Below are 12,054 nucleotides of genomic sequence, written 5' to 3'. Positions count from 1 at the left end.
TTTCAACATGCCAACACTGAACACCAGGTACAAATAAAATAGAAAAAAATATTATATTTAAATACCATGAAACTATAAAATACTTAGGAATAAAATTGACAAGAAATACACTGGATCTATATGAAGAAAGTCAAAAAGTGTTCCTGAAAACCATACAACAACAAATGAGGAGCTTTTTCTATGTTTTGAAGATGTTGGTTTCCCAAATTAATCTGTGGATATCATATAGACGCAATTAGAATAGTGATAGAAATTTAAAAGGAATTTAAACAATTATCTAAAGTTAACTAAAAGCTTTCTACTTTCGTGTTGCATTTTTGAAATAAAAATTCGTATTTATTTTTGCAATGAGATAAAAATTATTAAAACATGAGAAATACTCTTAAAATATTTAAGCAAGAAGTAATATAGGAAGGGCTTACCTTACTAGATGTGAATATAATATATGAAAAGACTATAAAAATGTAACAAAGTTTCATGGTACTGAATTAAGACCATGTGATAAAGAATAGATGCACACTCTAGAAGACTAAATAGCTTAAAATGTAGCAAATGAGTCATCACAAATCTATTACAAAGACATGAATTGTTTAATAACTGGTGTTGAGAAAACTGGCCATTTTCAAAAGCAGTTAACTTAGAACCTCACTTAAAAGTGTATGCAAAGCTTTAAAAAAAAACTTGAAAAAAACCAGCAAGGAAGAGATTATGTATTTAATTTTTAAATAGGTAAAAAAATCCCCCCAGTAGAAAACAGAAGGAATTACAAAGAAAAAACACATAGAATTGATTACATAAAGTTTTAAATTTTCCTCTCTTCAAAAACGATGTAAAAATGAAAAGGAAAACAACAAATGGGGATTATAAGTTTTAATCATTTAAGCCCTCATAAAAATGATTTAAAAAATTCTGAGATCTCAATGAACAAAGAACAAGAAGATGGAAAATTCAGAAAGGAGAAATTATAAATGACTAATACATATATTATAAAGCTTTATTCACTTTTTATTAGAGAGAGGGGGAGTAGAGGGAACAAGGGTTTGCTATATTGCCCGGGATGGTTTCGAACTCCTGGCTGCAAGTGATCCTCCTGCCTCTGCCTCCCAAAGTGCTGGGATTACAGGTGTGAATGACTGGGGCTGGCCCTAAAACATTTTATATATCGCCTGTATTCCCAGCACTTTGGGAGGCCAAGGTGGGGGGATCACCTGAGGTCAGGAGTTTGAGACCAGCCTGGCCAACATAGTGAAACACCATCTCTACTAAAAATACAAAAATTAGTTGGGTGTGGTGGTAGATGCCTGTAAATCCAGCTACACAGGAGGCTGAGGCAGGAGAATCGCTGGAACCCAGGAGGCAAAGGTTGCAGTGAGCCGAGATCACGCCATTGCACTCCAGACTGGGCACCAAGAGTGAAACTCAGACTCAAAAACAAAAGAAAAGAAAAGAAAAACAAAACGAAACACATTTTATATATCAACTTTAGTGTTAATCAAAGAAATGCACAATAAAGCACAGTCGATTGCCAAGTCTGGTTGAAAATTGGAAGCTGTATCCTCTCTCAGACAGAGATGGCCTGCTTGCTCCAAGCATCATGCTGGGAAGTGCTGAGCAGCCATGGACCACATTTCCCACACAGTCAGGTGCCACCCTGTGGCTGCGTTCCAGCCAATGGAGAGTTGGTGGAACTGATGTAAGCCTTTTCTGGACTGGGCCCCTGAAAGCCTCCCGCATAGAAATACATCATGTTTTTTGTTCCTTCTGGCTGGCCAGAATAGAAGGCAACCCCAGGATAACCTTGAAGCCAAGTGTTGAAGAAAGCAAAGCCTTGTCAATTCTGGGTCCCTGAAAGACCCAGATAGATTGGAGCCTGCTTGTTATTCCCATATCCACTACTGTAATGAGAACGAGAATAAATTCCTGTTGTGTATGAGCCACCATCCGCTTTGGGTTCTATTTGTTACAGCAGTTAGTCTACCGTACCAATACTGCATCCCAGGATGCTTTGGCCCAGTCTTACTCTAACAAACTGGGTGCTGCCAACACATGGAGCTTTGTGGGCCATATGGTCTCTATGGCAACCACTCAACTTTACCATTGCAGAGGAAAGCAGTCTCAGACAATACTTAAATGAATGGCTGTGGCAGTGCTTCAATAAAGCTTTACTTACAGAAACAGGCAGCTGGTAAGATTTGTTCCAGGTGGCTGCCAGGTCTCTGCTGTATCCCTTTACCCTGTTTTATTTTCTTTCACAGAACTTACTGCTACATGACATATTCTATATTGAAGCTCCCTGAGAAAAGAGATGTTTTGTGTCTCATTTATCACCATATCCCCCACATGCAGAATAATGACTAGCTCATAACAGACCTTTGATAAACATTTGTTGAATAAATGATCATAAGGTTTTGGTGAAATCGATTCATTCATCCACTGCTGCTATAATCGTTAATTTTAGTATTTTATTTCTGCAAAACAATGTGGCAGAACTTATCGAAAATGGTATTCATTAATTTTAACTTTTTCACTTCTAGGAAATAACCAGGAATGCAAAGAGCTTATCACCTCATTATTTACAACAGTGAAAATGGAAAAAGTAAGCGTAAATCGGGTGATAGTTAATCAAATTACAGTAGACACCTCTAGACATATTTTGAAAATATAAAAATTATTATACAGAATTTTTAATGACAACAGAAAAATGTTAATTTTAACGAAAAAGAAAGAAAAACAAAACTATAGTGTGTTTCTGAAATGTATATATAAAAAGTGTTGCATCAAATGAGAAGAGAAAATGATGATCCTGTTCCTTTATTTTGTCTGTGTTTGACTGAGTCTTCATGAGCCTTACACCACTCAAGCAGTGGACACAAAATTAGCAATAAGTTTTATCTGGTTTGTGAGTGTTAAATGGGGCATTCCTCCCTCTTCTGAGCTAAATCTTGGGGAGGTAAAATGAGAATACATCTCTTAATTTTTACTCTTTCTCTTTCTTCCCCTCCCCACAATGCCTAGGGCCCTGTGAGAGGCAGGTGCCTCCCTCCTTCTTCCTGTGCAGATCTTTACTTTATGGCCCAGTTAGTCAAGTCTTGCTCTTGATCTTAACTTTAGGATAATGATGTAGGCATCATTTTTAAGTGGCTACTAGTTCTGTGCTGTGAGGTTGTCCCCACCATTATTCCTTTTAGTAAAAGTCTGAGGATGCTGCAGTAGTGTGTTAGTGTTTTGGGGGTGGGTATGTGCATGGGGGATATACATAAGATGGGAAGGTGGTGAGCCTTGGGTTCTGAGCTTTGATCAGGAGCAAAGTGTGCTGATCAGAAATCCAGAGTTGGAGGCCCAGGTTCAGAGTCAGGGAACAGCAGAACCAGATCTAGCTTGGGCTGCCTCAGCAGTGGACATGAGCTAAACCTCTACTTCTCCCAAAGATATAGTTCTAGGAAAAAGTGAACCCCTAAGGATATTGAGGAAGGTGAGCAAGATCCTGTGTTTATGTGAGATAGAGGGCTGGTCATTTTATTTTGATATTTCATGGGGATATCTGGGTTACACTTGCATTTCCATACACTTGTACATCTTGTTAGCCTGCCTGGAATGTCCATGGTCAGGTAGTATAGAATAGTATTTAGGCATGAGGACTTCAGAACCAGACTATCTGGATTCCAAGCCCAGATTTATCACTTTCAGAACTTGAACAAATTTGACTCTTTCAAGTCTCAGTGTTCTCATCTGTAATATGGGGATGGTAAATAGCTCTTGCTTTATGTAGTTGCTGTGGGGGCTAAATGTGATAATGGGATGATGGTGTGAGTGCTTAGTGTAGAGCCTGATGCAGAGTAGGAATTCAGTAAATGCCAACTACTGCTATTATCATTCATTTGTCTTTTCCTTCTTTTTCACTTATGGGATCCTGCTCATCCTTTAGGCTCAGCTCAGATGCCAGACTTGCAATTGTCCTTTCTTTCTATTATTATGTGCCTTGTGATCTCACAAGTTCTGTGGCTTTAAATACCATCTATAGACTGATGCTAAGTCATCTTCATGCTGACCTCTGTCTGGACCGTAGGTTCCTACAACTAACTGCCTATGTGATGCTTCCACTTGGATGACTATAGGCATCTCTAACTTGAAAGGCCTCAAACAGAATTTTTGATCCCCTGACCCCAATATGCCCGTTCTGCAGCCTTCTCTATCTCAGAGGATGGTAGCTTCATTCCCCAGTTACTCAGTTCCCAAATCCTGCAGTCATTGACTCCTCCCTCTCACACCAACCTGCAGTCCACCAGCAAATCCTCTTGTTTCTGCCTTCAAAATACAGCTGGAAACAGACCACTTCTCTCCACCTCTGTACGTCCCCCTGGTCCAAGCCCCATCACTCTCACTGGGTTATTGCAGGAGCCTCCTGACTGGTCTCCCTGCTGCTGCCATTGTGGGTCTACCAGCTATTCTCACATTTCGGTCAGAACCGTCATTTAGAAGTATAAATTGTAGGGCATCATGCCATTGCTCAAAAAACACCCTGGCTTTCCATCTTGCTTGAAGTAAAGACTCAAGTCCTTAGATTGGCCTCCAAGGCCATATATATATAGTTTTGTTGTTGTTGTTTGTTTGTTTGTTTTTGTTTTGAGACACAGTTTCACTCTGTTACCAAGGCTGGAGTGCAGTGGCGCAAACTCAGCTCACTGCTATCTCCACCTCCCGTTCCAGCGATTCTAATGCCTCAGCCTCCCTAGTAGCTGGGATTACAGGTGCCCGCCACCAAGCCCAGCGAATTTTTGTATTATTAGTAGAGTTGAGGTTTTACCATGTTGGCCAGGCTGGTCTCAAACTCCTGACCTCAGGTGATTTGCCCGCCTTGGCCTCCCACAGTGCTGGGATTATAGGCGTGAGCCATTGCACCTGGCCCAAGGCCTTATATATTCTAACAGTAGTACCTCCCCCCAGCAACATGGATGACTCTCACAAATATAATGACTGAAAAAAGCCAAACACAAACAAGTGCATACTGTCTGCTTTTATTTATACAAAGTTGAAATTAGGCAGAACTTATTTATGGTGTTTGAAGTCAGGATAGTAGTTCCCCTTGGGAGGAGAGATGTTGAAGTGATTGGCAGGGGGTGAGGGGAGGTCCTAGGTGTTGGTAATACTCTGTTTCTTGATTTGAGTGGCTGTGTGGTCATTTTGTGATAATTCACAAGCTGTGGCCTTACAATCTGTATACCTTCCTGTAGGTTTGTTATAGTTCAAGAAAGAAGCTTAAAGCTGCAAAATTGGGTTTGCAGATCTATAGGTAGAAAGACTCCTCTTTTTGTAAATTCCCAATGAGGCACTTGAAACTCTGCCCTGGTGACTTCTGGGCATCAGCCTTGTAGGTTAGGATTGGCAAGTATGTGTTGCATGCCAACTCCGATCAGTTAGTGGTGACTGCCTGGAATGCTGCATTGTGAGGGGTTTTGGGTCAGTTTCTGGGCTCAACAACAGCAGGGTGCTATGACTGAGAAGAGACCTCTGTCATGGTAGAAGGAGAGAGAACTGGCTGAACTGTGCCTAGTACTAGCCAGTCCTGTTGATGGTATCATCACATACCAGCTACTTTCTTGCTTATAAAACACCCTATTTTGTACCAACACAGGATGGACCTGAGGTTTCAGAAACATCACCATGTGCCATAGACACTCCTTTGCACCTCTCTGCCTATGGTTTCTTCGGTGATCCATCATGTTCTAAACCCCATCTGCCTCACTCATCTCAAGCAGCACCTTCCATCCTCTAAGAACTGTGAGGTTCTGGTAACACCACCCTGACTGGCAGGCATTTACCATCTCATTGTCCCTGCATCCAGCCAGCCTCCAGCTGCCATTCCTGCTGCCCACAGTCAGGCCCCTGACCTCACACCGGCTGCCGTCACAGCCTGGGGCAGCCAGGGGGCTCTGGCAGTGCCACCAGAGACAGTGGTAGGTGACCACCTGTGGACCCAGAGGACAGCAGTGGGTAGAACTCTGCAGGTGGTCTGAGCCCCAGTGGCCTGTTCTACCATAGTTGTCCTTAAACCTCTTTTCACCTCAAGTCAGGGTAAAATGGATGCTAACATTGTCTTTCTGTCCTGCAAACACAAGAACCACGTTTCCATCACTGTGTTTTTACACTTGCTGCTTCCTTTGCACGGATCATTCTACACATGGCCATCTCCTTCTCCTCATTAGGTTTCAGCCTTAAAGTTGCTTTCTCAGACAGGCCTTCTCTGACCACTCTCAGTCATTCATTTTCGCATTTATTCACTCAACAAATATTTGTTGAGCGTCTACTCAGCGCCATGTGCTGTTTTCAGTGCAGTGGTGCAGCCATGAACAAAGATGAAACCCCTCTTCTCTATGGACTGTTCCCATCAGGTCAGGCGGAGTCAGATAGTTCAAAAGTAAAAAAATAAGTATACAGTGCATCAGGTAGTGACAAATACTATGAATTAAATAAAAGCAGAATCAGGGGAGAAGAATAAGAACAGGAATTGGAGCCAGGGCCATTTTAATAGGGTTGTTAGAGGAAGCTACCTTGGTAAGGTGACAGTTGAGTAGGAAATGGGTAAGATGAGAGAGTGAGCAAAGGGAATGTCTGGGAAATGGTGTTCCCAGAGAGGGAACAGCTGGTACCAAGGCCCCGAACCGGGAGTGCTCCTCTCCTGAGATACTCTCTGTCATATCATCCTGTTTATTTTCTTCCTAGTACCTTTTACTGTTTGAAATTATTTATTTATTCATTGACTTACTGTTTTTGTGTTACATTAGGGAGGCTCTATGAAAGCAGGGATCTTGCTGAGTGTTCACTGCTTCATCCCCTAAGTCTAGTATAAAAATACGCCCAATAAATGGGAATCACTTGTTGACTTCCCATGTCAATTAGTGCAAGCCACAGGAACTTGCAAAGAAAAACAAAAGAAAACCGAAAGAAAGTTTTGGAATGAGGTGAGAGCTCACAGAATTATAGGCAAAGCCGGAGAATAGACAACCAAGCCTTGGAAAGGAAAGGGCAGAGGCCAGGTGGTCCTGGGGATCTGGTTGCAGGAATGAGTGGATGTCTCTGCAGACCTGTGTGCAGGAGGTGACTTAGCTTCCCTGTTTTCCCCACTGTGGCTCTCCTCTCAAGAATCCAATGGGCTAACCAGGGCTGGCTTCAGGGGTGTGTACCTGTCTTCAAAAGGCCCCTGCTTAGTTTAATGCTGTGCATTAAACTTGAAACTCTTAATAATTGAAACTCTTAATAATTCTTGAACAAGTGTCCTTAATTTTTTTTGAAACTCCTGAAACTCTTAATAATTGTTGAGCAAGTGTCCTTAATTTTTTTTTTTTTGCACTGCAAATTGTGTCCTAGGGCCAGCTTGGCTTATGTACCCTCTCCCGTCCCCCAAAAATCTCCCCAAAGGAAAATGGAGAAGAGCTAGCTGGATTGGGGTGGGGAAATGGCAAATATAGCAGCCATCCCAGAATTCTGTTAAGCACTGGGTTTGTTGGGAGATGGGGGAAGTGGAATTGGCCATCCATTTCTAACTCAGGAGGCAAATCTCATGCCTGTTTCCATTCTCACCCACAAATGCTGTTTACACCATGAAGAAATAATTATACTTGTGCGCAAGGAGCAAATAACCTACATATTTACCCAGAGGGGGGTGATTAAATAATTTGTGAAGACTTGATGTTACGTGGCAATTAAACAGTGATAAATCTGTTTGTACTGATATAAAAATATATTTTAGACATATTGTTTAGGGAAAGGGCCACATGATAAAATTCAAATAGGATGTTTCTGTTTACACAAAAAGGCCAAGCTATTTATATATTTAAATGTAGAAGTAGAGCAGTATATATATGCTTGTATTTAAATATACATGTATCCATAGACGTATGTATACATTTAAAATATATATCTGTATTTTAAAAGCAGAAGTAGATAAGTATATATATATAAATACTTTATATATACATAGCTTATATATATATGTATAATATATACCATGTGTATGTGTATATATGTATATTGTGTATGTATTTAAGTGTAGAGTAGGGAGGACTGCACAGGGACCTGTTACTAGTGTTACCTCTGAGGTGGGGGTATTGGTAATGTGCATGAAGGGTAGTATTTAATTTAACATATTCTCCTTTCTTTAAATTTCCACAGGTATATGTTCATGTATATGAAAACCTCATGTGCAGATCATGCACTAGATCATGCATACATGGCCCTGGGTCTTCATGGAGGCCTAGGCCCTGCACCCAGCTCAGGTCCTAGCTGTACAGCTCTCAGAGTCAGAGTAGGAAACCCACTTGCTTCCTCTGAGATGATCCATTTGTGAGACTGGCATTTTGTACTCATTCATACTTGTGGTCAATGTACCGTGTATTTTTTGAGCGCTAGCTATGGGCCAGGCCCTTTTCTAACTGGAGGATAACAGCAATTATAAGACTGGCAAGATACCTAGGTATATACTGGAGCTTTTTTTCCTACTGGAAGAAGAGAGTAAAAAGTAAGAGAATTTCATGTCATAATAAGTGCTAGGGAAGCTGGGATGGGGGAGCTCCTACTTTGGTAGGGTCTGGGAGTACTCCCCAGAGAGCTAATGGGGAGCTGAGAGGGAACCCACTGCCCACGTATGGGGATCTGGGAGAAGTACACCCCATAGTGAGTGGGGGTTGGAGAGAAGACAGTGTGGGGTGAGTGGGTGAAAGATTGGTCAAAGGCAGGGCAGAGCCCAGATCTACAGCACCTTGTGGGTTGTGGCTGAGAGTTTGGATTTTATTCTGAGAGCAGTGGGAAACCACTGAAGGCCTTTAAGCAAGGCAATCAAAACATGACCTGATTGATATTTGCAGAGGTGTGTTGAGAATGGATTGTAGAGCTGGAAAGCAATCAGGGAGACCATAAGGAGCTGTTACAAGTTCATGGTGATTCTCCCTTCTTTTTTGGGGGTCTTAACAGAAAGAGTTGAGGATTGGGGGTTGCAAGATCACATCAACTAGAAAGAGATTCCAGGGATGAGTGTGAGTCTGAGACACACGATAACCCTCTTCCTTCCACACCAGCATCCTGCTGTCCTCTGTCTCAACAAATGGCTCCACACAGCCACCTCGGCCAGAAAACTGGCTTGCCAGATATCTTCTGTTACCTCTCCAGGGCCTCTCTGTCTTTATCCTCTTCTGCATCCAGGTGGGTGCTGTATGGACCACACCAAAGGACTCCCTTGCTTTTTGGCTTCTGGGAGGGGTCAACCAATGGGGAGTCCTATAAAGAAACAAGAAGAAGGGAGGAGAGTGAGAACTGGATATTTTTCCCGCAGGCTCATGCTGCTGGTTTGCCTCTCTTTGGCTGTGTTGTTCAACCAGAGGTCACTGTTTCTCTCATGGCAGCCCTTGTTACACAACACTGTCTTTCTAGGTCAAGTAACTGCTGCTTTCGCTTGTGCCTTCAGGCCTATGGGTGGTATAAGCTCCACCTCTGGGGACTGCTTGATCTCTGTGGCTCCCCTACACCCTGTCCACACCTCTCTCAACAATGCCTTTATTAATCCTCTTGATGTTCTAATTTGAGTTTCTGTTTTAGGTCCTGTCTGATATATGTGAGCATCATCCCTGATTCTTCTCTCATCATTTTTCTTTCTCTAATCTATCACCAAAGTATAAATAAAATTTGTTTGTCTTTTTATTCCAATCTCAGAACTAGTGTCCTAACTCAGGCCATTATCATCTTTTACTGGGATTTCTGAAAAAGTTTTCTAACTAGTCTCCTTGCCTTCAATCTTGTCTTCGTTCAGAAATTGTTTCCATTGTTGCTAACAGATCTTTCTAAGATGAAAACCTGGACTGGGCACGGTGGCTTAGGTCTGTAATCCCAGTGCTTTGGGAGGCCGAGGCAGGAGGATCACTTGAGCCCAGGAGTTTGAGGTTGCGGTGAGTTATGATCACTTTGCTGCACTCCAGCCTGGGCAAAAGACTGGGGCCCTATCTCAAATAAATAAATAAATAACTAAGTCAAATGAAAGCCTGATCATATTTCTCTGTTTAAAACCTTTGAATGGTTCCTCATTGCTCTTAAATAAAATTCAAACCACTAAGTGAGGATTTCTAGGACTTGTACTACCTGGTCTCTGCTTGTATCCTGGCTTATTACTTCCCATCTCATACATTTTGACCTAGCCCCTTAAACTGCTTTCAGGCCTCAAATCTTCTATGCCTTCTCTTACCCATGGGCCTTGTTTAACTTGCAACCAGGAAGTGCCAAGGCAAAGAAGACAGTGCTAAGTCTGTGGCCAATGCACAAGAGGCTTTTGCCACCCAGGGAGGCTGTATTGCTTTTGAATAAACTCATCTTTCAAATTAGAACTGCCATTTTCAGCTTAGGTGCAGCCCTCACTCTAAAGATAGTCATCTTGGGTGATCTCACATCCTGACATTCACAGATTTCTGTAACACTCAAAAGTTATTGGACAGAATTTCTTCAAGGAAACAGTGAGACCCTCTAGACCTACACTGTTCGATACAGCAGCCACTAGCCACATGTGAGCACTGAGCACTTGAAATGTGGTTAGTGTAGTTTAAGATGTGCTGTAAATGTAAAATACCATTATGATTTGAACATGTTCGCAAAGTTCGTGTGGTAGCAATTTAATCCCCAGTGCAGCAGTGTTGGGAGATGGGGCTAATAAGAAATGATTGTCATGACAACTCTGCCCTCATGAATGGAGCAATGTCATTATCACAGGAGTGAGTTTGTTATGAAAGTTTGGCCCTCTCCTGTCTCTCACCCTCTCTCATCCTTCCACCTTTTGTCGTGGGATGACACAGCATGAAGGCCCTTGCCAGATGCTGGTGCCATCCTTTTGGATTTCCCAGACTCTAAAACTGTGAGCCAAATAAATTTCTGTTTATTATAAATTATTCTAGTCTGTGATATTCTGTTACAGAAACATAAAATGGACTAAGACAAATCCACACTGGATTTTGAAGATTTAGAATGAAAAAAATGTAAATATCTCATTAATAATGTTTATATTGATTACATGTTGAAATAATATTTTGATATGTTAGGTTAAATAAACATATTGTTAAATTATTTCTGCCTACTTCTTCTTAATTTGTTATTGTGGCTACTCGTAAATTTACAGTTGCATGTGTTGTGCAGTGCTCCAGATCCTACAGCTCCTCACTTTTCTAAGTGTGGTCTGTGAGGCAGCTCCAGCAGCATCACCTGGGAGCTGTTAGAAAATCACATCTCAGGTCCTATCATGAATCTACTGAATCAGATGTTGCAGTTTAACCAGATGTTCGGGTTCTTTACACACACACTGAAGTTGAGAAATGCTGGTCTATAGAGAAGGGGTGGGATGAACAGAGCCTTACTCATTCTTTCTGGATGCAGATACTTCTGACACCTCCTAAACCAAAGGCTACAGGTGTTTCTTTTGCTTTAAGGAGAGGAATTAAAAAGAAAAGAAAAAGAATGAAAATCTGGAGTATTTTGTTAGATTAAAAAATTCTTTAAACCAGATACAAATTCCTAGATCCTAATCAAGCATTCTGAGCACAGAGGTTTAAGAGGAAGTAAATTTAACAAACTGAGAGTTTTTTTTCTTAAATTACAAGTTCATAATAAATCATCCTCATCAGTTGAAGCATAAACTTTTAAGGAAGTAGTTAAAACTCTTTTGGAACTCTAATAAAGTCCGAGATTCTGAGCAATCAAAATTTAGATTGCAAGCACCATTGCTGAGGATGGCTAGAACCATTAGAGTGATAAAGGGGTTCACGTCATTCTGAGTTCTAGGTCTGCATGGAACTACAGCAGGAATTGGTTAAGAAAAGTCTGATGAGAGACACAGAAAGAAGTGCAATTACTTTGTGTTTAAAATTTCTTTTTTGATGAAATTCAAATAGTAAATGCCATTTGTTATTAAGCTTTAAACCACACGTCCCAAGAAATTTTAAGTGTCATATGCCAACATTTCTGTGGTCACCATAGCTGCTAAAATGCAATACTTGGCCAGGCACAGTGGCTCACACCTGTAATCCC

At 41.3% G+C, this 12,054-nt stretch overlaps 1 protein-coding gene across 1 annotated transcript in view; it reads left to right on the top strand.

Moving 5' to 3' along the window:
* POLE4 (DNA polymerase epsilon 4, accessory subunit) overlaps nucleotides 1-12,054 on the top strand; it is a 150,495-nt gene that overhangs the window by 64,148 nt on the left and 74,293 nt on the right. The window lies entirely within an intron of this gene.

The sequence above is a fragment of the Gorilla gorilla genome, chromosome 12 (genome assembly GCF_029281585.2).
Source record: "Gorilla gorilla gorilla isolate KB3781 chromosome 12, NHGRI_mGorGor1-v2.1_pri, whole genome shotgun sequence".
NCBI lineage: Eukaryota > Metazoa > Chordata > Mammalia > Primates > Hominidae > Gorilla > Gorilla gorilla.
Note: the sequence above shows the minus strand (reverse complement) of the source record. Positions and strands in the feature narration are given on the sequence as shown.